The following is a 26,252-nucleotide window of genomic DNA, read 5'->3' on the forward strand; positions in this document are numbered from 1 at the left end:
TCAACACCCTGTTGAAAAGATGGGTTTGCATGGACTTGGAGGGAGGGCCATCCCATCCAAAACCAGCCCTTGGGCAATGACACTAACAGCTGGACAGAAAGAAAATATAAAAGGACAATTTCAATCAGGTTGCACTCTCAGATCAGAAGCTTGTTGAACAGGAACATGGATCAGTCAATTCTACAACGGGGCTAAAACATTAAACTCCAGCTCACCCATATCCAGTGGAGCACCACCTCAAGCTGCTCAATCATTCTGGAAATGCCTTTAGATGTAAAAGATCTTCACAAAAATTTTCAAGTGAGCTAGTCATTCATTACTTTGTCTCGCACTGCATAACCACACATTAAACACAGAAATTAGAATTGCAAACTTCAATCAATTAGCTATTATAAATTATTTTAAAACTCTCTGTGACAATCACATTCATATTAAAGAACTGTCACAGTCTAGTCAGAATTTTTTCCTTATTAATACCCATCGAATCCATGCTTAGTGTGCTAATACATAGACAAATCTGAAATATAACGCGAGAGATGTTGGCCAGCACCTGATAGGAACTGAAGCGCAGTCCACCTTCTGTCCACAAGTCAAACAGAAGTCAAAACCACAAATCAGTTGTTTCAAAATCAGAACAATGTAACTAGAAGTGCAAAGTTGTCTCACGCTCAGATTTGTGTACAAAAACATTATATCTGTTTTTTTTTTAAAAGAAGGTGCATTTTGTGCAAATACCTGGTCAGTGTGTCTCCTTTCCTAGTTTCCAAAGGAACCCAGGGGCCTCATGGAAAAAAAAAGTGACACAATCTGCAAAATTCAGAGACCTCAAATTCATTGAGCAGACTCCCTTGCAGCATATGGAAATATCTGAATCGCTCCACTCTGATCTGTTTTTGAGAGGAAGCTACTTGAACCATTGTTACAGTGCAATCATGTATTTAAATTAGGGATTGTTTAGATTTGCAAATTTGTATTTGCGTACACAGAAGTTTGGTTTGACAAAGAGTGCCTTTTGATTTTTTTTTAGGTATAAACTAATTATTTTTCCAGTGTAAACACAAATCACCAGCACGAAACATGATGATATGCAGTTAACACAATCCTGTGCAGTTTCAATTCACTACCCTAGCAAAGATGATTGTATACATGATTAGAAATCCTCTACAGCCATAAAGATTGCAAAGACACTTGCACAGATAAAATGCTGGCTTCGCACATGAATCATTGATTTATTTTCTGAAGCTTTATTGTTTTTGATACATTGTGGTGTCCCACCGAAATCACGATATATATCAAACAAATTAAGTCGTTTCTAAATGACAAATATATTTTGTCCAGCTGAATACTTCCAGCACACACAAAAGACAGAGAAATGTTGAAAGTGTTCCCAATTCTAAATTCTCCTATTTTTCCCACAGAAAATTGCACAATGTAGGAATGGGGTGGAGTGGGAAGCAGGGGAGAAAAATCCCTATGTTTTTATTACCTTACAATAAGTACTAATATCCAAACCAAAGTGAGATGGACATACTAGTTCTAGAACCAAATCTTTCACTATTTGAATATGTCTGCCTTGTCTGTTTAAATTTTCTCATGCACAACATGCTCTCTCTCCCTCTCTTCGCACAAACATCTCTCAGGAGCCCGACTAGTGTATCCAGATCTACCTGCAGGCACCACTCCCACTGGAGGTGCAAAGTCTGGCAAAAGCCGCTTTCTGCAATGGACTGGATGAGGCAGAGATCACGCAAAAATGTGTTTAAAGTTGCAAAAAGAACTTGCAATTATCTGGTGTGCTTCAGGAAGGTACAACATCCTAAGGTGATTTACAGCCAATTAAGTCTTTCTGATGCCTTTTGTAATGTAGGAAACACAGCACCGAATTTATGTATAGGAAGCCCTACAACCACTAATGTGACAATAATAGCCGGATGTGAGATACTGATTGAGAGACAAACATAGGCTGGGCCACTAGGAATAACAGAAACAGAAAAGATACATAGAAACATCAGAGCAGGAGAAGGCCATTCTGTCCCTTTACTCTCCTCATTCCAGATTTTGGACTGATCATCTACTACAGTAACATTTTCCTGTGCAATCCACATTTCTCCTAATGTCATTAATATCTAGAAATGTATCACTTTTTGGAAATTACTGAATGACTGAACTCCCACAACTCTCAGGCGTATAGAATTTCAAAGATTACCAGCCTGAGTGGAAAAAGTGATCAGAGATAATGGGAACTGCAGATGCTGGAGAATCCTAGATAACAAAGTGTGGGGCTGGACAAACACAGCAGGCCAAGCAGCATCTAAGGAGCACAAAAGCTGACGTTTCGGGGCTAGACCCTGCAGAGGGGTCTCTGATGAAGGGTCTAGACCCGAAAGTCAGCTTTTGTGCTCCCAAGATGCTGCTCGGCCTGCTGTGTTCATCCAGCCCTGCACTTGGTTATCTTAGAATGGAAAAAGTTGTTCTTTGTCTCAGTCCTAAATGGCTTGCCCCTTATTCTGAGACTTGGCCTCTGGAATAGTTCAGCTCCATCACCGGGAAACAGCTTTTTGTCATCCATTCTGTCCAGCAATTTAGAATTTTTTTTAAGTTTTGTAACTCTTACGCATTGAAATGGTGCCATGGAATTTTGTGCATCCACCCAAGAGGATTGACGAGGGGTGCGTTGACCGACTGACACTACAGCATGGCACACAGCATATTTAGGAACAAATCAGTAGGTGTAGGCCACTTGCTCCCTTAGGCATATTCCATCATTCATTAGATCATGGTTGATCTGAAACATTGGCTTGTTTACCAGCCTCTGTTACATATCACGTAACAGTTGTGTCTGGCAAGAATGTGACAAACTCAGCTTTGAATTTTCCATTAACTCAAGCTTCAACAGCTTTTTATAGGACAAAGGTCCAGATTCCCATTGCTCCAAACAGTGGTCAACGAGTTAATTTAAACAGCAGCTTTAATGTAACAAAACATCCCAAGGTGCTTCACAGAAGCATTATGAAACAAAATGTGACACTAAGCCACTTAAAGAGATTAGATCAGATGACCAAAGAGCTTGTTCAAGAAAGTTTTAAGTAGCACCTGAAAAGGAGGAAAAAGTGAACAAGAGATGGGGAGCAGAATAAGAAGGGAATTCAGAGCTTTAGGGCCCAGGCAGCTGATGATACAGTCACTAATGGCTCAGGAGCTGTAACTGGCAGTGCACAAAAGGTCAGATGTAAACTACAAGTGCCTTAAAAGGGTTGAGAGGCTGGAGGAAATTACAGGCAAAAATAAAACAAAGTACTGATTAACATTTTCTAAAACTGGCATTGTGGCCCCTAAAACATAACTTGTTAAAATGTATTTACAAATCTACTCAATTTCACACATTGCAGAAACTCTACAACTTAAAACATTCAAAGATAGATAATCTGCTGACGCAGTGAACCTATACCCACGGACAATTTATCCTTGGAGTCTCTGGGCACCTTTAGCAGGCAAGTACACAAGATGTTCGATTTTGTCACTGAACTGCGAACAGTAATTATCTCCCCTTGGAACATGCATGATGGGAAAACACAGCAAAACAATTATTTTTTAAATTGAGATTAAAGATGTTCTTTACAAGGAAAAGAATGCTTAAATGAATCAAGAGTAGTCAGAGCGTTTCAAATATTTTGCAAAATGTCAAGGCCTTGCAATGTGATCAGGGATCATATAAATGTAACAATTATTCTTCCACACATTGCTGCCATTAAAATAAAAGACAATTGTAAATATTTAGTAAATATTTACCCCAAAGTACGATTTGCAATACATGGGGTAACTTAACATCAACCAGTGTGAGAACTTTAATTAACGGGAGCTTAAAGCAAAATGCTTGAGAAACTGCATCCCTGGCCACAAAATCCAAAGTGAATGCAGCTTTCTATTGCACACATATGGTATTCATCATTTATGGCAGTTCAGAGAATGAAACACAGTAGGAGGAGTACAAAAATGCTGTTTATTGTCCCATCAACAAATGCCCACCTCAAACAAAATCAGGATCTTGCAAAGCTCATGTTAAAGAATAATCACGGCAAATTTGCCATGCAAATGGCAACTTGTGGCATGAGGTGGATAAAAATGTTTCTGACAATTCCACACTCTTGGACACCAGTGGAGGACACTTACCTCAGAGTTAGGACTTGAGATCTCACTCCAGAGACCCAAGCATAGAATCTAGCCTAACTCTTCAATGCAGCTTCCATATGAATTATTAAACCAAGGGCCGGCCTGCCTGAACAGTGGATATAAAATTCCCATGACTCAATTTCAATGACGAACAGATTGGTCCAATTTTATCCATCATCCAAGGTGACCAAAGTAAAATAGCTGATCATTACCACATTGTGTGCACACCCAACAAACAACATTGACTGTTCCAACATGGGGAATATGGCAGCCAACGGCACTCAGTTATGTTCTGAGGTATCAAAAGGCGCTATCTAATGCAAATCATTAAATTTTCTTCCCTTTTATGAAAACATATGAACCATTATTCAGACTCAGCTCTGGCTTACAGAAGGTAATCAAAGCAATCAAAAATGACTGAACGAGAACAAACGCGCAATCAGTTTAAAAACAACAACACTGTTTAAACACGCGCACACTGCAACTCACTTTCTGCTAACTTGAACACTGGATGACAAATTCTGGCTGCATTGAATGAGAAATGCCAAACTCTCCACTCTGGACACGAGCAACATCATCCTACAAATGAAGCCACCTTTCAACATACTCCAAGTCTCAAGCAAATCTGTAATTATCCCCGACATTACTAAATAGGCATAGTGCAATTTACTGTATTTTTGGCATGCTCACTACAGCATTCCCATGAAGCAATGCACTTTCAACACGATGCGATACTCTCCAGTTTCAAATCACTGATAAAAAATATTAAGCAGAATATCGATTTCCTGTCACAAGGTGCAGTAGACTGTGCCTAGAAAATAACTTCACAATTAAAACCAGAAACATCAAGTGGTAATAAAATGGAACTCAATGTTTTTCTCCAAACAATCCAATGACTTCCTCTCTCCTGCAAAGTCAAATAAAACTCAATCATTTAACAGGTGAGGCAAAAATTTCTTTGCAGATTGAACGAGCACATAGATCTCTGATTCTTAGGCTGGCACTTCACCTCATTTTTTAAAAAAAAATTAGGATTTTGTTCGTAAATGTTACACAATTGTGTGCAAGACATGGAGCCTGTGGAGTGGATGTACTTGCTCTGTGCTTTGAAAATAAACCCAGAATTAGCAGCAGAGAGATCTCATTGAGTTTGAACGAAGTGGATCCAGCACAGGCAGCAGCAAGCCAGCGGCAGAGGAGAACCAGCCCAGTAGCAAAAGATGGCACCTGAAGAGTAGAGATTTCCACATTATTTGGATCTGGTGTAGATAGTGGTAAGGTGGTGGAGGAGGGATGGCGGTACTGAGGTTGATGATGAGCTGGCTAATGACTCATGGACTCTCTTTAAGCTATATCTAACTAATTTTTTTCACATTCATACGTTATTCAAAACGGAACCGGATCGTGGTGATACCAGAAAAGCTGGTCACTCTATTTTATTGTTTTATCACTGTAAAATACACATGACAATAAAATCATTCATTCCTAGTCTTAGATTTTTTTCTAATTCGAAGTCCTTCCTTTACATATTGTCAATGGCTTAATGTCTACAAGGTCAGAAATCACATGACACTGGGTCATAGTCCAGCAGGTTTATTTGAAAACACAGGCTTGCAGAGCCTCACTCCTTTGTCAGGCGTTAGTGAGGGAGGTGGTATCAGACGTAGAATTTAAAAGTAAAAGATCAAAGGATCGCACCACTGATGAGTTTGCAATGACCCCATCAAATAGTCACAGCAAATCTTTCATGCCTAACTGCAGAATGCAAAGCTCAGAAAAAGTCCATCAGGAGTATAATGGGAGAGCTCAAATCTAACAGCGTTTTTTTACATGGAACTTATTTGTTGACTGACAATGTCGATCATTAAAATCTTTTCTTCCCTGCCATACCATGCTGCTTGCCTTAACAAATTGCTACCTTGACTCCTCTCAAGATTTTTAAATCTGACTTCACCTAATCCCACCCCTCCCACTTCCCTTTCACAGCCCTGGTTATACAGTTTACCAAGACACTGACCCCAAACTGGTTTAAGTGGGGCCCACCCCTAGGGAACAGCTCGCTCTTTCTCCAGTGGTGGTGCAAATGCCCTGTAAGTCGAAACCCATTCTTCTCATACCACTCTTTGTGCCAAATGTTTAAATCTCTAATCTGCTTAACTCTATGCCAATTGGCACAAGGCCCAGGTAACAATCCTGTCAGCATCAGCCTTCATGAAAGTGTGGTTTGTTTTTACCTGCACATTCTTATAAGAATTCACTCGAGCAATCACCACCTCTGGCCTACCGTTTTTACACAGCTTATGTTAGCCACTAACCAAACACTCCTAAAAGAACATACAGTTTAACACTTACTCAGAAAAATTACAGATGCAAGGCCAAAGTTGTGTTATAATAAAATTAAACGTTATAATTTCTTGGTCTCCAACTTCCCCTGCACTATTTTGACAATACCACTTCTGAACTGCTTTTACACCACTTTCTGATAAGATGCAGATCAAGTTACATAATGCATAACCAGAATTCTAAAAACCCATCAGCAAAGCCACAATTGATTAATTTAAAATTGTGCGTCAATCTTGCTGCCTTGCATCTTTGAATACTGCAAAACATCAAAAAGCAACAACAGTACACTATTTACACCCACGTCAGTTCAATTTTTAAAATGTCTACCCTAGCAGTATTACATCACCATCTTTTCAAAGGATCTGTGTTGTACAGACTGTCTCAGCATTACCACAAGCTGCAACTTTCTTTCAGAATTAAAATTGCAGAAGAAAATATTTATCAGTTTGGCAACTATTTAGGACATGTTGGAGTACACTCTTAAACTGAGGGAAAATATTTATGAGAAAAAGACATGCAATAATCTCAGAACAAACCAATTACTCAATAGTTTTAATTTTGCAATCAACATTTAATTTCTAAAAAAAATTTAATTAACTCTGTAAAATACATCTAAACAATAAAATTAGAATACATGTCAGCCTAAGCAGTAAAACCATGGCTTTAACTGTTTCATTACTGTCATCAGTTACTGTATGGTTTGATATCAGTAGAATTTTATAGAAACACATTCTAGAAATAGGGTACACAGATAAATACTATTAACCAGCAACAGTCTTTTGACTCTAAACCTAACTGCAGCCAACAGGTGATGTGACGACAGGTTACGTGATCTCAAAATCTTGATGGCTACTTGAGAAACATCAGGATAAATGTCTAAAACACTGTGTTTAAAAGTCATGACAATATCATTTCTCAACCTCCAATCTTCCTACAGCTCCTCCAGTTAAGATGCAAGCTCAACTGCAAGGAATGCAACTGAAGATCCTAACACTGATTTGGCTATTTGGTTTGTAGCTATAATTGTTTGGGAAGGTGAGGGTAATCTATGACTTAACCCTTGACACGGATATTGTCAACACAGGACTAAAATGGTCCCAATCACCAAAAAAAGGCAAAACAAAAGCACTGCCGTGTTGGTAAACTAAACCAAGTTTACAAATAACTCCCAAGCAGATCGGTAAAAAACCATATCAAACCCCTGGACCTTTCTTCCTCGCACTGTTGATGTAGCTACTCTCCTGCAGCAGCTCAAAAGGAGCAGCTCACCAGCACTTTCTCGAGGGAAACTGGGAACAGACAATACACGCTGGCAGAGCTGGCCATGCCCACATCCACATCATAATTTTACTTTGAAAAGCAGACGTGCCAACACTTCAAAGATTCCAAACTGTTGGTGTAATTTATGTCAGCTTTGGCACTTCAAACGGCTGCACAAAGCTGGATTCAAACTACCTCAAATAGAAAGTATAAGGTCCTGCATTGCATGGCAAATTACTGACTGCAGTTCATGGCTCACATGCTGGAAAACTGAATTGATGTACTTTTTAGGAAAAGGTTGCCTTTTTTCCTTCTCTGCTGACAAAAGAGCCAGGTGGACAACATTGGATAAAGTGAATGAGCAAGAAAGCTTTTGAAAATTAAAAAGGTGATGGGACACAAGGAATCAATAAGCAGTGCAGTTTAAGGAGTGAAAGTTATAGAATCTACATGGCCTTTGTTTTTCCTAATTTACAAAGTATTTTCTTTTAAACTTTTTAATAGCTGCTTTGGGATTACAAACTGGTCCTTAAAATCACAGCTACCTGGTTATTAACAGTACCAGATACTTTAGTGTATAGGGAAACTTTACAAAGTCAAATAATACTGCTTAATATTTCTGTTAAGTGTTTTAAAATGAAAATATCAAGTTCTGGTTTAAGACCTGTCAGAACATTTCCATAAGATGTAGAATAGCTAGTCAATTCCTCTATGTACAATAAACAAATACGAAAATCAAAATAAAGCAGGACACTAGGAACATCATTATAATGGACTGAGTGGGGACTAGCAAGTATTTGGTCCCAATGAAGTAAGCTTCCTGTAGATCAACGGTAAGACAACATTGACAGATGTCAAAATTGGTGAACACTGTGCACATCTAAACCAACAACACTTCACTCTATATGGATCTATAAAATTATAGCTCTGACGGCTGCCTGGTGATCTAAATCAGTGCAGACATTCTCTAACTTCCTGTATTAGTTTCAGTCACTCCATCCATAAAGTGTTTTCATATTCAGTTCCAAAATACTGTTCATGTTCAGTTCTTGGCATAAGTGCAATCAAAACAAAGGTGAATAGCACAAAACATTCACCTCCACTGTGCTAACATTAGAGGCATTAGGCCACAAATTCATTAGGTTTTGGGGGAAGTGGAGTCAACACAGCTGCCAAAGTATTATTATTACTTTTAATGATTCTTATCATCTTATAGGAAGGGAGGAAGTAAAATGTCATCCATTAATTAAAAAAACCTATTTCCCACAAATCACCGTACGAAGTGTTATGCTAGTTTAAGGTGCCTATCTTGTAAATGGTTTAATTTCACAAGTCAACTTATTGATGGCTAAACTATATGCTTAGAGTGTATGTCTCTACATGTATGTGTGTTTGGGGGAGATGGTAATAGGGGTGTGTGTGTTGGGGGGGTTTGGGCAGGTGACGGGTACAGGATCTTTTAAATGTCTGTACATCTACTTTCCTTTTAACCATCTGGAGATGAAGACATATTTTGAACAAAAAAAAGCAAAAAAATTACAGGAGCAGCTAAAAGTATCCAAGCCAAAAACTAATATTTTTCTGTGCCCAGAAAATAAACCAGATTCTCATCAGTGCCAGACTCGCTGCATTTCCAAGATTGCCACAAACCGTACTTTTGTACATGGTTTTTGTCCTGCAATACAAAATGTTGACATCTTTCATCTGGCCTCAATCTAAATCCCACTTACCTGGTAACAAGTTAACATGTTTTCAGTGACATTTCAAATGTAAATTCAAGCCACTTTGTTGTCAACTGATTATGTCAGCCTTTTGTGCTATCAATGTTTACCAATTAAATATAATTTTACAATACATGTACATATATAAGTTTACTCTATGTGGCTGCACAAGTACTTTATAGTAAAATTGCATTAAGTAGGAAATGCACTCATGACTGAAGAGAATGCAAAACAAATAAACTGCCCAGCCAGTTCCTCAATCCAGGTCTCCAGCACACAGACACTCAGCGGAAAAAGAGACACAGCCAGTAATCAACATGCATTTCAGCCTTGTGGTATCGCCTGCACACCACTGCTACTGTACAAAGAATGAGGAGCTGGACTTCAGATTTCTAAAGCCTTTATTCCACGGCCCATGCAACATTCTGCCAGCACCAACATTCAGTGGAGATGGAGTGGGATGCCAGGCAGATAAGCACTCCAAAGACATGTGGTTTGGGGATGTGAGATTGAACGGGGGTTTTAAGGCCCAGGATTTCTAGGTTCTGAAACGGGTGGACCCTCATCAAGTCAGGGGAACAGCAACAGACAGTAGTGGAGATTATCCCAGTAACTAGTACTGTTCCAGAGCAACTGTTGATTGTAATCAATTTCTTCAGCAGGACTCAACCATAGCCTCTGTTCAAAATGGAACTTGTCTCTACCCCTCCAGAACATCATCTTCACAAAATTTGTGAAGACACTTTACAATACAATTCAAATGCAGAAACTCAAATTGTTAAATTTAGTTCAAATACAGTAATCTAAGGTTTCCCAATCCATCCTCCATGCAGACTGCATCTACATTTGCATTACATTAAATATTTCCTGAAATACACAGCCTGAGGTGTTCTACACCAGCTCCAATATGTTACAAGAACACAGTAACCTTTCCCCACTGAGCCTGTGCAATAGGCTCTCCCACGCTTTTAGTGGGCCGCACAGAATTATTCGTGGATTCTAAAACATAGAGTCTGCCGTACTCAGTCACAGACAGTGGAAAACACGAGTTGTCTTTGTGTGCATCGTTGGGAATAATCTGTAAAGCAGAGTCTTATGAGATGGAGCCGCTTGGGTTGAACTTCAACAGAATCCACTGCATCTCACCCAGGCATTTGTGCAAATGCAGAGGAAAACCGGTAACGGACTCCTCCGAAACACACCCACGGTGAGTACACATGCAGGCTGCTGAGATATAAATGTGCAGGAAGGATCCAGAGGTGGCGATATCTGAGCATCTGTTACAATTAAAGTGGGGCCACTGCTGAGAGTGTGCACAGAGTAGCATAGTGTCAGTGCCAGGTAGAGAAGACAGGGACAGGAGGGTTGAGGGTGGGGGCAAGAAGACATATCTATCTTCTGTCTCCCCCTGCTGACTATCCCTCTCGGGAGGTTGGGGAGAGGGGAAAGAAGATTGAAGGGAGGAGGTTGGGATAGGAGATGGGAGATAGAGGGGGGTGGGGGGTGCGGTGTAGAGGAGGGAACTGGAGGGGTTTAGAAGTTGGGGTCGTGAAAAGGAGAGGAAGGTTTTGCGAGGAGGTCGTTCAGGGTTGTTGCCTCCTGACCCCCCCGGGCACTGTTCCTGCCTGGCCAAAGAGTCCACTCCGTAGACACACCCCGGGGGTTACAATTTCCTCTTTAAGCGGCCGAATCCATGAGCCCACCTGAGCCTGGAGGCTCCGGCTGTGAAAGCCTCACTATCCACTGACATCACCTCCACCCCTCCCCGAAAAAAAATCAAAACACAAAAAAAGTTCGTCAATTTTAACGATGTAACAGCCGCCTGTTAAAATGTGGCGACTGGTAGCAACACTTTCTTCTAAATCCATTTAATCTGAAAGCAGAAAGCTGCTGGATCCAGCTTTCTCGGGGAAATACTCCAAATAACAACAACGTGCTTTATTTTAATCTCTCTGCACTGATCCGCTTTACCTCTCAACGCGTGTTTTTTTTACGCATTTTCTGCTGAAAAGCCTTCGGGGGCCTGAGGGCACCACGTTCCGTTACAGCACCATTTCCACCCAATTTTATCCAACGCGCTGTCGGGGAACTTGATGCCAAGAAAGGAGTCTCCATCAGAGAGGGAGAGAGAAGGGGGGGGGTGTTGAAAACACAAATGAATGGGGGGGGGAAAGAATAAAAATAAAGGCAGACAGTTCTTACATGGCTGCAATGTCAGGGAGTCCAGCTGCCACCGTTAAATCTGAAGGCTTGCGGTCAGACAGCAGCTTCAAGCAGGACACATTCGGGTTGGCAGCATGTCCCGGTTCACACAGGAAAATAGGGGAGAGAAAGCCAGAAGTCTCCGACTCACTGCACTCAGGTCTGCTTCCTCCGTTCTCCCTTTTCTTTTGCTCCCTCCCTCCCTCCCTCTCTCGAATGGCGAGCCGGAGCCACCAGTTGGTGCTCAGAGCTGACAGAAGGGGAGGGGCATCAAGACGCTGAAAAAGCACCAAACCTCCCTCTCCCTGCCTCAGTGCGGGATTTCCACTGCGCCCGGGGAGACTGCAGGTTACCATCCACAACAACACCACCGCCCCCCCGGGCAAATCCAGGCTACACCCGTTCCACGCGGGGCTTGTAAACATCCAAGTCCACATCACACAGTGCATCCCGCGAACAAGAAGCAGCCGCACAATGAACAGCGACTGCAACAAAACAAAACGCTGCACCAAAAATACTGCCTTGCCCACATTACTGAGGTTTACGAATTGTAACAGCTGATTATACGCTTCATCCCAAACATAATTTATACTTACTCCCAGCACTTAAAACTTGCGAAATTCATAGTTTTTATTGGGAAAGTTACACAAGTATTTACCACTGGGAATGCTGACTTATCTCAAAGGGATTGATTGGGAGGACGTTGTGGTACAGTTGCATGGGACCATCAGCTTGGGCCCCGTTCTGAGCACGGCCCCTTCAGATATATACTGACATGATCCTGGAACCAAATGGATTAGATTCTGAGAGCAGGTTGCATAGACGAGGTTTGTACGCGTTTGACTGGAGAAGCTCAAAGGGTGATCTAATTGAGGTGTTTCACATGACCGAAGAATAGGTAAAGGCGAAGAGAATCTAGAACAAGAGCACAGAACATCAGTGCTTAACTGTTCCAATGTGATGTCAGGAAACAATTTTGAAACCAACGGTGGTGAAAATCCGGAACTCTGACAAAACGCTATTAATTAATTAAAAATTTGCACAGAAATTTATGCATTTTTATTGGACAAGTGTAATGATAACCGAACTAATAAGAAATAGTTGCATTTATTCAGTTCTTCTTATGTAATAAAACATCACCAGTTTCTTCATGGGAGCTTTGTAAATAGAACTTGACCGTGATTGACATTTAAACTTGTCTCCTCGACCACTTAAAAGGAGCAAAGGGAGATAAAGAAAAGATTTAGTGCGGAATTCCACATTTCCAGCTGAAGATACACGTGCCAGTGGTGGAATAATAAAGTCAGAAATGTTCAGTAGGTCAGAATTGGAGATGGGCAGATATCTGGGAAGTTTTGTTGGGCTGGAGGGATTACTGGCCAGAGAAAGTGAGGGGTGAGGCCACCCGGCTATTTAAAATGCGAATGAGATCTTTCAAAGCAAGGCATTGTTAAACCAGGAGCCAACATGAACTTTGGGTACATGAGTGAGCAGGACTTGGTGTGTGTTAAGATGCAGCAACAAAATTTTGGATGACCTGAAGTTTATGGATGGTAGAAGGTGGGAGGCCAGCCAAAAATGTGTTTGGATAATTAAGTCTAGAAGGAACAAAGGTTTCAGCACAGACGTGCGGAGATAATCAAGGTGAGTAGATGAAGTTAGAATACAGATCAGCCTACAATTTGAATAACAGGTTTGCCCAGTTAAGTGGCCTCCCACTTAATTTGTTACACAAAGTACTGAGTTCTCAGGAGTAGAGAGCACTCATGTCGAATTACAAGTGTCTCTCTCGAATAAATAGTGTTGAATCACCCTTATAAAAATTTTCCCAAATATTAAATTTAACAGTTTCTTTGGGTTGTGTGCTGTGGACCATTCCCTCAAGCAATCCTCCTTTGGTCCAGCCTGGAATGTGCTCCTACTCCTTTAACATTTAGGTAGATTTAGCTATCCCAAAGTCATATTAGAAACCTTCAGGCACAATTCCAGTTCACTGGAAATAAAACAGGCTTCTCAGGTGATTTCCTCAACAGAGTCGAATGGAAGAACAAACCTCCCACAGGTAAAAAGTTAAATTGCAAAGGTCAATGAATAATTAAGACCATGACATTTAATGATAAGCTATAGTTTTCAAAAGCCTTACCATGCTATGCTATTAAAAAAAACCATGCACAGATTTTCTGTATTAACACAAAGTTGACTTGTGAATCAGGATTGTGTTGTCCTTTATGACACTCATTACCATGGAATCTATGAACTGTATTATCAGTGTTTTCTTCAGCATAATAACTGGCTAGATGCAGTCCAGCCCAAGACAAAGTTCCAAATTAATTTGAAGCTATTCTGTATCAAAGGGAATTAAAGCATGCATTTGTCCACCTCAGGCAGAATTGATAAATCAAACATACACAATGAGAAAGTATTGTCATCATATTCAAATGGGAATTTATGAGCATCTCTTTAAGCTCAAGAATTTTATTTACAGGATATTCATAATTATCAGTGTGTACTCGGTACAAAAACAGTATTCCAGTCACTTGAAGATTAGCTGTTATTACTGTCCAATCCCTTTGCCAAATTCAAATCCTCCTCCGGAAACAATGACCCAATCAATTTCATCAAAGACTATTTTAGATATAAACATTTGACAAAAGCACTTTCTGGCAGATTTTCTTTCCTGTTCTTTTAAAATTTGCTTTGATATTAATAGCTTCCACAGTAAATTCCCTAAATTACATAATAACACACCTGTGTCAATACCTTTTCTACTTGTTAAAATAATAAACCTCTCAGAGTTGCCCTGGTGTCATCAACCAAATCTAAGAAAAAAGTGCTTCATTCTCAGAATCAAAGCTAATAACCCAGATTGAACAAAAGGTAAATGAAAATATAAAATATGTCCATTAAGAAAGACAGTCTTCAATCCCTGTAGTGCCCCTGATCATGAAAGGCACCCAAGCACACTGGGAAATACCAGCATGGCTCATGGGCTCATTATCATATTTAATAAAGTTCCAACAAGTATTTTTGAGTCGGCTCCTGCACACCTTATTGCATCAGATAGAGCCAAAAGTGTGGGATTTGGGAATTTGATTCAGATAATAGATACTTCAGACATTAAGCTCTATCCCCTCTATCGCCTAATCCAAATCCACCTTTAAATCAGATTAAAATTCAGTCTTAGTAGCTATCTGGTTCAATTTCCAGTAAATTTCAATGCAGTTAATGTAACCTGAAAAAAATAACTCCTTTGGTAATTCACTGCTTGTATTGACATTCCATAAATACACAGCTCTTCCTCAAAGTAAGTTACATACACAGTACTCACATAAACTGAGCTTCAGTTTCACATTACATTCTTCTGATACCTGGTGCAATCTCTGTGTTACTATCTCAGAGAACCAGATCCCAAGAGAGATAAAGATCAATGTTTTGTCTGCACTATTTCTAAGTCAGGCCTGTCCATTTAGAGGTTATCTGTATTAAGTATTCATTTGTAGTAGCCATAAAGTTGACTTAGGAATGCATCGATTGTAAAGTTTGATGTAAGAGGTCACAGATGGTCAAAAGACGAGACTGATTTCCATTAAGTGAGTAAAGCTTTCCTGAGGGCTCTGTAAGTTTATCCTTGTAAAGAAAGTCCTAGATTCAATTGCCAATCTGTACACAACTCAGCATGTTGAAGTAAACATCAGCATTGTGTGTTAGGGAAGAACAGTCAGAGTGTCAAGTTTTTCTTACTAGCTAGCCATTGAGCCCTGTTGGACATGTACCTATGGGCAAATGCAATCATGATTGGGTTCAAATGTTTTGACTGTGCAGCCACCAAATTTGTATTTGGTGTCCCCAGAGAAAGATCATAAGACAATAAAAAAGAGGAGCAGAAGTAGGCTATTCAGTCCACTGCATCTGTTCTGCTGTTCAATGAGAATGTGGCTGAACTAATAATCCACAACTCAATTCCCTGCTTTAATCTCATAACCCTTGGCTCTCTTACCGATTGAATATACTTAATGCTTCAGGCATGAAAGCCCTGTATGGTAAAATATTCCACAGTTTCACTATGCTCAGAGAAGAAATACCTCCTCAATAGCTGCCTCATTCTGAGGTTACGTTTCGCAGTCCTAGAATCTCCAACAAGGGAAAACAACTTCTCTGCATATACTTTGTGAAGTCCGCTAAAATTGTATGTGTTTCAATAAGGTTGCTTCTCATTTCTCTCAACTCCTGTGAGTATAAGCCTGACCCATTCAATCTCTCCTCATTAGAAAATCTGCCTGCTTGAATGGGCCCAGAGAACCCTCTCTGAAATACCTCCAATTCCAGTACATCTTTCCTTAGATAGGGGAAACATAACTGTTCACAGTATTCCAGGCGAGGTCCAGTGCCTTCTGTAGTTTCAATAAAACTTCCCTATTTTTATACTCTATTCCCTTTGAAATAAGGGCTAGCATTCTCACACATTCCATTCTGGGACAGCATGGTGGCTCAGTGGTTAACTTTGCTGCCTCACAGCGCCAGGGACCTGGGTTCAATTCCACCCTCGGGCAACTGTCTGTGTGGAGTTTGTACATTCTCCCTGTGTCTGTGTGTGTTTTCCTCCATGTGCTCCTGTTTCCTCCCCCAGTCCAAAGATGTTCAAGCTAGGCAAATTGGCTAAGATAAAAATTGCCACTCGTGTTCAGTGATGTGTAGATTAGGTGAAAACCAAAAGAACTGCGGATGCTGTAAATCAGGAACAAAAACAAAGTTGCTGGAAAAGCTCAGCAGGTCTGGCAGCATCTGTGGAGGAGAAAACAGAGTTAATGTTTCGGGTCCGAAACGTTAACTCTCTTTTCTCCTCCACAGATGCTGTCAGACCTGCTGAGCTTTTCCATCAGCTTTGTTTTTGCTGTAGATTAGGTGAGTTGTAAGGGGATGGATCTAGGTGGGACGCTGCAAGGGTCGGTGTGGACTTGTTGGGCCAGAGGACCTGTTTCCACACTGTGGGGATTCTACGATTCTGTTTGCCTTCCCTATTCGTGAACCTGAAAGTTACCTTTTTGCAATTCATGCACAAGGACCCTCACATCCTGCTACGCTCTAGCTCCTTCTCTTTAAATAATCTTTAGCTTGTTTATTTTTCCTGCCAAAGAGCGTAATCTCATGTTTTCCCACATTATATTACATCTACCAAGTTTTTGCCAATTCATTTAACCTGTCTGCCTCCCTCTGCAGAGTCTTTGTGTCATCCTCATCACTTGCATTGCCACCTATTTTTGTGTTATTTGCAAACTAGGTGACAGGTTATTTACTCTCCTAACCAAAGTCATCAATATATATTGTAAATAATTGTGGCCCCAGTACTAATTCCTGTTGGACTCTGCTACTTACAGAGTGTCATTCTGAAAATGTCTCCTTTATCTCAACTCTTTGTCTTCTTTTAATTAGTCAATTATCTATCCATGAAAATATTCTACCCCCAATACCATAGGTTCTAATTAAGTAGCTTTATAAGTGGCGCCTTAGTGAATACAGGGAACACCGCTTCGTGATCAGCAAATACAGTAGACTGGATTGAGTTGCTTAACCTGGAGGTGGCATTTGGGGCCTTGGAACAGTGCGGAGGAAGGAGGTAAAGGGTTAAATGTTATGTCCCTCATGATTACGTGGAAAAGTGACCTGGGAAAGAAGACATGTTGGAGGTGATAGAAAACTGAACTAGTGTGTTACAGAGGGAATTATTCCTTTGGAATGCTGACTGGAGAGATGTGTTTAGTGATGGCATTATGTTAGACGTGGCAGAAATTGTGAGGATGATCCTCTAAAGATGGAGACTTGTGGGGTGGAAAGTGAGTACAAGGGAAACCCAATCATGGCTGTAGGTTGGAGAGGTGGCAGTAAGGAGAGAAATGTGGGAAATGGGTCAGACAAAGTGGAGGACCCTCTCAACCGTGATAGTCAGGTGGGATGTTACTTGGGGTGGGTCCTTAGTTGAAGGAAAAGGAAGACATGTCAGAGGCACCATTGTGGAAGGTAGCATTGTTAAATGGGAAATCAGAGAAATTGGGAAAATGGAATGGAGTCTTTACAGCTGGAGAGCAGTGAGGTAGTGAGGAAAACTAGGGTGATGAATAATGGTGGAACATCCTACTCCCAGATATGGAAGCAGAGAAGTCAAGGATAGAAAAGGAAGATTCAGACATGGATCAGACGAAGATGAGAAAGGTGAAACTTGGAAACAAAATTGTTCTAATGTTTCTAGCTCTGAACAAAAGTAGGAGTGGAGAGATAGTAGGAACTGCCGATACTGGAGAATTTTCTAAAGAAGGGTCCCGACTCGAAACGCCAAGCTTTCCTGCTCCTCTGATGGTGCTTGGCCTGCTGTGCTCATCCAGCTCTACACCTAGTTATCTCTGGTAAAATTAAAGGCTTATTTGCATTTATTCAATAATGTTTTGTCTTACAACCCTTTTTGCTATGCACTAAACTTGACCAGATGTGCAGCGTTACAGAAGCAAAATATTACTTCAATAGCCCTGTCAAAAGTTTAAATGTTCTTCAATATAGTTCAACGCAGAATTGTGGTGACTCATTATTCATCAAATCTCCTTTGTTCCTTTCCTTTTGAATAGGGGGGCAGCCTGCTGCTTCTCCACAGCAGGATCTGCTTTGTTTCTCTTCATCTGTTTCTCACAAAAGCAGCTGTTACTTTACAATGAGTTATGAAGGAAGGGCTGAAAACTATCACTTGATCTCAATAACAATCTGCTGGAATTTCACCCCCAGTAGCAGCCGGACCAGATAAACCTGTCTCCAATCTGGGGTGCTCCCGAAATTTTCAACTTGACCTTAAGTTAAAGAGATATTTTAAAAATGTAACATTTGTGTGAACTCCAGCATTTGTAATACTTTCTTAAATTATCATTAAGATTTGACTTTAGATCCTGTGTGGATTAACTTCTGTTATTTGCTTTTCCTTTCATACCAATCTCCATTGCTCTCTTCAAGATGTTGGTTCCTGCTGTGATACAATTCGTGGATGCCAGGCACCTTTTAGCACCTCAACGAAGTGATTACTCAGAGTGAGCCTAAATGGTGATGGCAAACTAATTCCGTTTATGCGAATAGAAACTTGATTGGGTCCATAAAGGAGACAAGGAACATTTAAGTCAATGGTAGCACTCCCTGTCACCCTGGCTGAAATCAACCAACATATCAGCCAGGGAATCAATCTTGTGACCTTGCAGTCGATCTGGATCATTTGTTGGGAAACTGAGGGCAAATTTTTGACCTCATTTGTACATTCAGAGAATAAAATTTTCTTTGTGAAACTATAATTCTTCCAGCTGAATAATCAGAAAGAAAATAATTCAGCTGTTTGTTAAGATGTTAACATTTTTAAAATCACACCTGATACAAAACAATCCGAAAATATCCATCAGATATCAAGTGAAATAAATGGAGGTTTTACTGCATTTAGATGACAGCACCATAAAATGAATCGAAGCACTTTATCATTGATCGAAGGCTGTTAGTGTTAGACCGCATGTCTCTTCTTGATGCATTATTTCTGACAGCAAGATTGGATACAAGTACCATCCTTTTGTCTGAAACTGTTCTGATGAAACACAAAATTCAAAAACGACAAACTTTTTTGTTAATACTGTCGTAACATTTTTTTGCCTTCTTGTGACTTGTATTTACCGAAAAAAGTCCTTGTAAATGCATATTACATATGGCGGCTTGAATTCTCACTGCCTTCAGCTCTCTTCCCCTATCCATTTACATGGACAGACATTTACTACCAAGCCTTTGCCAAAAGGAGCTGTTGAGCTAACGAAGGCGATGACAATAGCATGACTGTCTTGTCTGCCCTTTTCGACCTTGGATCAGAAACTATCAGGTTCCTATTTTCCATCTCCCTTAGCAGTGTAGAATGAGCCAGTGAAATGAACTGCAGACCAACAAATGTCCTGGGAGTATCAGCTGTAAGCAACTGGGTTTGAGAAAGAAACAGGATGACATCTTAAGTTGATTTTTAAAATCTGGAACATTGTCTGAACAGTGATTTTTATGTAACAGAGTTTCTGATGGTGTAATACCAATAATATCATCATTGCTGTGTTTGGATTGACACTCCAAGGAGCGATATTCACAAAATTACATCATTTATCCATCTTCATGTGACATGTCTAGTACAGGTTGCAATAACTTGTTAAAATGCATCGTGTACAGTGTCACTAAATCAAAATTTTAGTATCCTCCCTGCACTCAGAAAAAAAGCAACAAAGGAGATAACCTGTATTACCCAGTCACTCCTATTACGAAAAGGAAAATATCCAACCAGAGTTTAAGAAAAGCAGTTGGAAGTAACAGTGAAGAAATTGTTATTTCAAGTTATCAATGTGCCAGGTGCTGGATGTTATTCTGCAATTCTCCACAAGGCGAGCACTATATTGGTCAGTGTATTAACTACACGAGTTGGGAGATCATGTTGCAGGACATTGGTAAGGCCACTTTTGGAATACTGCATTCAATTCTGGTGTCCCTGCTATAGGAAGGATTCTGTGAACCTTGAAAGGGTTCAGAAAAGATTTACAAGAGTGTTGCAGGGTTCGAGGGTTAGAGCTACATGGAGAGGGTGAAAAGGCTGAGGCTATTTTCCTTGGAGCGTCAGAGGCTGAGGGGTGACCTTACAGAGGTTTATTAAATCATGAGGGGCGTGGATAGGGTAAATTGACAAGGTCTTCTGCCCAAGGTGGGGAGTCCAAAACCAGACAACATAGGTTTAAGGTGAGAAGGAAAAAGCCCTAAGGGACAACTTTTTTATGCAGAGGGTGATGTGTGTATGGAATGAACTGCCAGAGGAAGTGGTAGAGGCTGGTTCAATTACAACATTTAAAAGGCATTTGGATGGGTATATCAGTAGGTAAGGTTTAGATAGATATGGGCCAAATGCTGGCAGATGGGACTAGATTGATTTAGGATACCTGGTTGGCATGGACAAGTTGAATTAAGGAGTTTGTTTCCAAGCTGTACAGCTCTATGATTATGATTTGCTCTGAGCCATATCATTAACATGGACATAAGGCAAGCTATCAACAGCAAAATCAGTCAGGTTTATTTCTCAATGCACAGAAACACCAACAGCAGATTAGCGTACTGTCTCACTATGTGCAATAATCCCTCTCATGGTGAGGTCCCATGCATGGTTCCATTAGCTGTAGTATCAGTGCCGCCCTTTTCCCTTTGCGTAAACACTCTTTACGGAAGTGGCCCACTCCTGGTATGAGTGGGAGTGGTAGTTGCAGTATAAATGGAGCTTTGAAATGGTGAGCAATTGAAACCATCAATGACTGCACTTTTTTTCAAAGGCTAAAATGATTCCTCATCATTAAAACTTCAGATATAATCTGTCAATATTTGCAATGTTGACACTGGAACTGTAAACAAAATCAATAACATTATAACCATGATGAAATAATAAAGATGTTGCAGACTGAGATTAATTTGGTAGACAAAATTCACCCAGTTGCTATTAACAGTAAAAATAGCCAATGTCATTATAAAGGATGTTTGTGGAATAAAACAGTTTAGCAATTAGAATTTTATCTGGATAGAGGAAGTACTTTTTCATTGATTTCTAAACAAATAATTATTGGTCTGTGCATGCATTAAGCTAATTTTCAAAGGTGTCGCCTTGAATAGCATCTACATAGAGAAATACCAAACAATTTAAACGGAAAGCGGGTCTCCTTTCCCAAGCTACCAGTTGCTATGGTAACCATTTATAGGTGATGTATGTTGACAGTGATGTAATTCAATAAAAAAGCATCCTGACCCACTTTATCCTGACTGACATTTGGAGATTATCTGAACAACCAGTTGCAGGTTATTAGATGCAAACTGATAAAGTACATGTCTCGGTTATTCTCCCCTTTGAAATCAATTAGTGAAATGGGTGGAGGAGAGGGTTAGTGATTCAAATGAATTATTTCTAAATCTGTATTTAATTGATTATTTGGATTTTCAATTGATCATAATGAAATTGTCTTATTGTTCTCATGTACACATGGAGCTGAAGTCAACTATTGTGTGAGATACAATGGGTGGTGTGGCTTTGCATTCACATAATAAATTATATTGTGGAAGTAGTATATGGGGTAGAAACAGATATTCCAACTGATAGAAAGGGAAAGGCCAATACTTAGTTTAATCAATATTGAATTCCACAATTTCAGAATATGACTTCTTTACTCTCTATTTTTATTGCACCCCCACCCTCTGCCAGCTATATCTTGGTTGTGTCTTATCAACTTTGCTCTTGGCATTTCACGCCAGCTCTGAAGAAGTCATACTGGACTCAAAATGTTAACTGTTTCTCTGTCCACAGGTACTCCCAAGTCTGCTCAGTTTCTCCAGCACTTTCTGTTTATATTTCCTAAGTATCTTACCCTACTGATGCAATCAAATGCTCATATGACAAACAAGCAAAAAAAAAGTAATATACTTAGTAATGGTGACTAACATAAATGACTTGAACATTTTTTTTAAACTGAAATGGAACGATTAAATGTACAGTAATACACTTAGTCAACCACAAAACATAAATGCATCTGATAATTATAAAGTTTTCGTGCTAATATAATTGTACAACTTGTTTTAGACCATCCAATCAATCCAAGACAGTACAAATAGGTAGATGGTGCTGTCCAGAGAATATTACCAGGGTGTGGCCATGGAAGAGCCAGAATCTAGTAGTAAATCGTGCGATATTGTGTTATGATTTTCTTTACCAATTCACTCACCAATGCTCCGTGTTAAAATTCATTCATTCATAACTCTTTACTAACTCACTCACAAGCACACTATGTTTGCTATACCATGTTTCCATATACTCACTGCATTAAACATCCCTTCCAATCCATTACTGCTTCTTTACACTTTTCAGTTGTTATTGACTCCATGCTACAAGCAGCATTTAGACCAGCTTCTCTATCAAAGGCTACCCCTGAATGTGTATTAATATTGTAACCTACTTAGAACAATGCCAACCCTGCCACTGAGTCTCCAAACTCACTTGAAATTATGGAAAGATTTGAATATTAATGATCCCTTAGCAACCGTCTCTCAGGACCTGAATAGGTTGCAGAACATCAAAGTTTCCTCCAGTAGCATGTACTTTTAAAATACATATTAAATAGGCCCACTCCCCCTTTCAGAAACTTACTATCAAAACAGCACTTTAGTGAAACTGCATGAATGAATGTGTAAGAGGTTTCAAAACGGGTAATATTAAAAGAAATCTCATGACCCAGCTGCAGGAGGTAAGTTTAATATCCTCTATACTTTTCTTTAGTACACGTATAATTTCTCACTTATTGAGATAATAAAAGTCTAGTATTTTTACCAACATTACTAACTTTAAAGACAAGGACTAACACTTCTTAATTATGCTAGCTCAGACCGGACAGACATTATAATCCCTTCAGGAGTAACAGCCAGCAAGTGCTTAACCATCATCTGTGTCCCCAGGACAAACGTCATACAAACTTGTGCCCAATAGATACAGCTATGTGACACGATAATGCTAAAATTTTATTGCATGTAAAAACGGTGTATAAGTGAGGCTACTGTAGAATAGCTAATCTACTGTAGAACTGTACTTTGGATTGTTTTGCCACCTTAAACTGTGCTACTGCGGATGCTCAATAAAGAGGCTATTTTTGCCACTCACCAATCCCGGTTGTTATTGAACACGATCCCACAATTTAATGACTAATAAACTATTCAGTTTTTGAGTCACCATACAAAATGTAAATTATAGGGGATAAGATACTGATTTCAAATATTATTTAATAAAATAAATCCAATTCACAAAACAAAAGAAACAAATGACAGAACACCAGAGGGCTAAATAGTATATTTGATTACATATTTGCTCATTATCGAGACATGGATTCAGCTTCACCTTGGTCTTTTGCCTGAAAGGTGCCTGAACTTGTATTACATAAGAAATTTCAATCCAGTTTGTTGGTAGGCAAAATTGCCAAGATTTGTAAGATAGGCTGTCTAGTTTGCAAAACTGACAAAACATCACATTGTGCAACAGTGCTGGAATTCAAAATCCTTAAGTGAGGTTACCCTCAAAGTTCTCGTTCCTAGCCTCAATTTATGCGGTTTGATGTTGGTCTCTGGGGTCACAAAATGAGAAGTTTTGGCTTCTCTCTGTCACCTAATTGTTTGACATCTGCAGCAACTCATCACCTGAAGTGAGAAATCTACAGTCAGCTGATAATGGGAACTGCAGATGCTGGAGAATCCAAGATAACAAAGTGTGAAGCTGGATGAACACAACAGGCCAAGCAGCATCTCAGGAGCACAAAAGCTGACGTTTTGGGCCTAGACTCTTCATCAGAGAGGGGGATGGGGAGAGGGTTCTGGAATAAATAAGGAGAGAGGGGGAGACGGACTGAAGATGGAGAGAAAAGAAGACAGGTGGAGAGGAGAGTATAGGTGGGGAGGGAGGGAGGGGATAGGTCAGTCCAGGGAAGACGGACAGGTCAAGGAGGCGGGATGAGGTTAGTAGGTAGGAAATGGAGGTGTGGCTTGAGGTGGGAGGAAGGGATGGGTGAGAGGAAGAACAGGTTAGGGAGGCAGAGACAGGCTGGGCTGGTTTTGGGATGCAGTGGGGGGAGGGGGACGAGCTGGGCTGGTTGTGTGGTGCAGTGGGGGAAGGGGAGATTTTGAAGCTGGCGAAGTCCACATCGATACCATTGGGCTGCAGGGCTCCCAAGCGGAATCTGAGTTGCTGTTACTGCAACCTTCGGGTGGCATCATTGTGGCACTGCACGAGGCCCAGGATGGACATGTCGTCTGAGGAATGGGAGGGGGAGTTAAAATGGTTCGCGACTAGGAGGTCCAGTTGTTTATTGCGAACTGAGCAGAGGTGTTCTGCAAAGCGGTCCCTAAGCCTCCGCTAGGTTTCCCCCATGTAGAGGGAGCCACACCGGGTACAATGGATACAGTATACCACATTGACAGATGTGCAGGTGAATATCTGCTTAATATGGAAAGTCATCTTGGGGCCTGGGATGGGGGTGAGGGAGGAGGTGTGGGGGCAAGTGTAGCACTTCCTGTGGTTGTAGGGGAAGGTGCCGGGTGTGGTGGGGTTGGAGGGGAGTGTGGGGCGGACAAGGGTGTCACGGAGAGAGTGGTCTCTCCAGAAGACAGACAAGGGTGGGATGGAAAAATGTCTTCAGTGGTGGGGTCGGATTGTAGATGGCGGAAGTGTTGGAGGATGATGCGTTGTATCCGGAGGCTGGTGGGGTGGTATGTGAGAACGAGGGGGATCCTCTTGGGGCTGTTGTGGCAGGGGTGGGGTGTGAGGGATGTGTTGCAGGAAATGCAGGAGACGCGGTCAAGGGTGTTCTCAACCACTGCGGGGGGAAAGCTGCGGTCCTTGAAGAATGTGGACATCTGGGATGTGCGGGAGTGAAGTGCCTCATCCTGGGAGCAGATGCGGCGGAGGCGGACGACTTGGGAATAGGGGATGGAATCTACAGTCAGCTGTTCATCTAATCTGGAATATTTACTCTCCCCTTGTAATGTTACAAACCACTTTTCAAGGTCCAGAACTACTTGGTGCGGAGTTCAAATTTAAGAGCACCCAACTGTGTTTCCTTTAAAATTCATTCAAGGAATAAGGCGCCACTGGCTGGACCAGCATTTATTGCCCATAATGAAATGATATTCCTGATGTTTTTGTAGCTAATGTTGTGCAGCTTACCAGAGCAACTTCCAAACCTTTATCCAGGAATGCACTAGCCACAGGGGTTTTGATTAACAGAGTTTCCTGAAACCTGAGTGGATAGAACCCTGGGCCTCTTGGACAAATCTAACCTTAGGGTTTAATTTGTGAGCTGGGTTATAGTGAGTCAATTATTGACAGAGCCCTTGAGTAGTAGACTGGATTCAAGAAGCAGACAAAGGATTGACTTCAATATTCTAGCTAAGTTGTGTGGCTAGGCAAAAACCAGAATTCTATGCACTCGTCAATCTCTAAGTTACTACACATGTATATTTGAACAGAAACATTTAAAGAACCTGTGCAATTAAACAAATTACAGCATACAACAAATAAAAATTAGAGGGCACTTTGGCTGACTTAATTATTCTGAGCTACCATTCCTTACCATATAATCTTGGAGCAAGCTCAACTCCAACAGAATTCCTTTTACCTTTTTCTCAAGGAAGACATTAACTGAACTTGAAGACTATCATAGAATCACAGAATCCCTATAGTGTGGAAACAGACCCTTTGGCCCAACAAGTCCACACCGACTCTCTGAGCATCCCGTGTTTGTCTCTTCCCCAAAGGTTATTAGTTGGTCAACAGACAACTGAGTAGAATGGATTTGAGCACGGGATGCAAATGCCATCAACTCCTAACAGCTACAGGGTGAACCTCATCATAAAACGAATGAGTAGATTACAAGGCTCCCCCCTACATCGAAGTGAAATTACAAAAGCTGGAGGTGTGAGTTTCAGCAGCAGCTGGTCATCTTTCTTCAA

The 26,252-nt window shown here is 40.6% G+C and overlaps 1 protein-coding gene across 4 annotated transcripts in view; it reads right to left on the reverse strand.

Annotated features, from left to right (window-relative positions):
• ripor1 (RHO family interacting cell polarization regulator 1) overlaps positions 1 to 26,252 on the reverse strand; it is a 267,095-nt gene that overhangs the window by 170,322 nt on the left and 70,521 nt on the right. The window contains exon 1 of one of the 4 annotated variants that reach the window (XM_048546691.2): positions 11,697 to 11,949. The exons of 2 other annotated variants lie outside the window; for them this stretch is intronic. The gene's annotated coding sequence lies outside the window, so the exon portion shown is untranslated. Of the gene's footprint in view, positions 1 to 11,465; positions 11,537 to 11,696; positions 11,950 to 26,252 lie in introns of those variants that run through there. One more of the 4 variants, XM_048546693.2, reaches the window with a different exon arrangement.

This window comes from Stegostoma tigrinum, chromosome 16, assembly GCF_030684315.1.
Source record: "Stegostoma tigrinum isolate sSteTig4 chromosome 16, sSteTig4.hap1, whole genome shotgun sequence".
NCBI classification, from domain to species: Eukaryota; Metazoa; Chordata; class Chondrichthyes; order Orectolobiformes; family Stegostomatidae; genus Stegostoma; species Stegostoma tigrinum.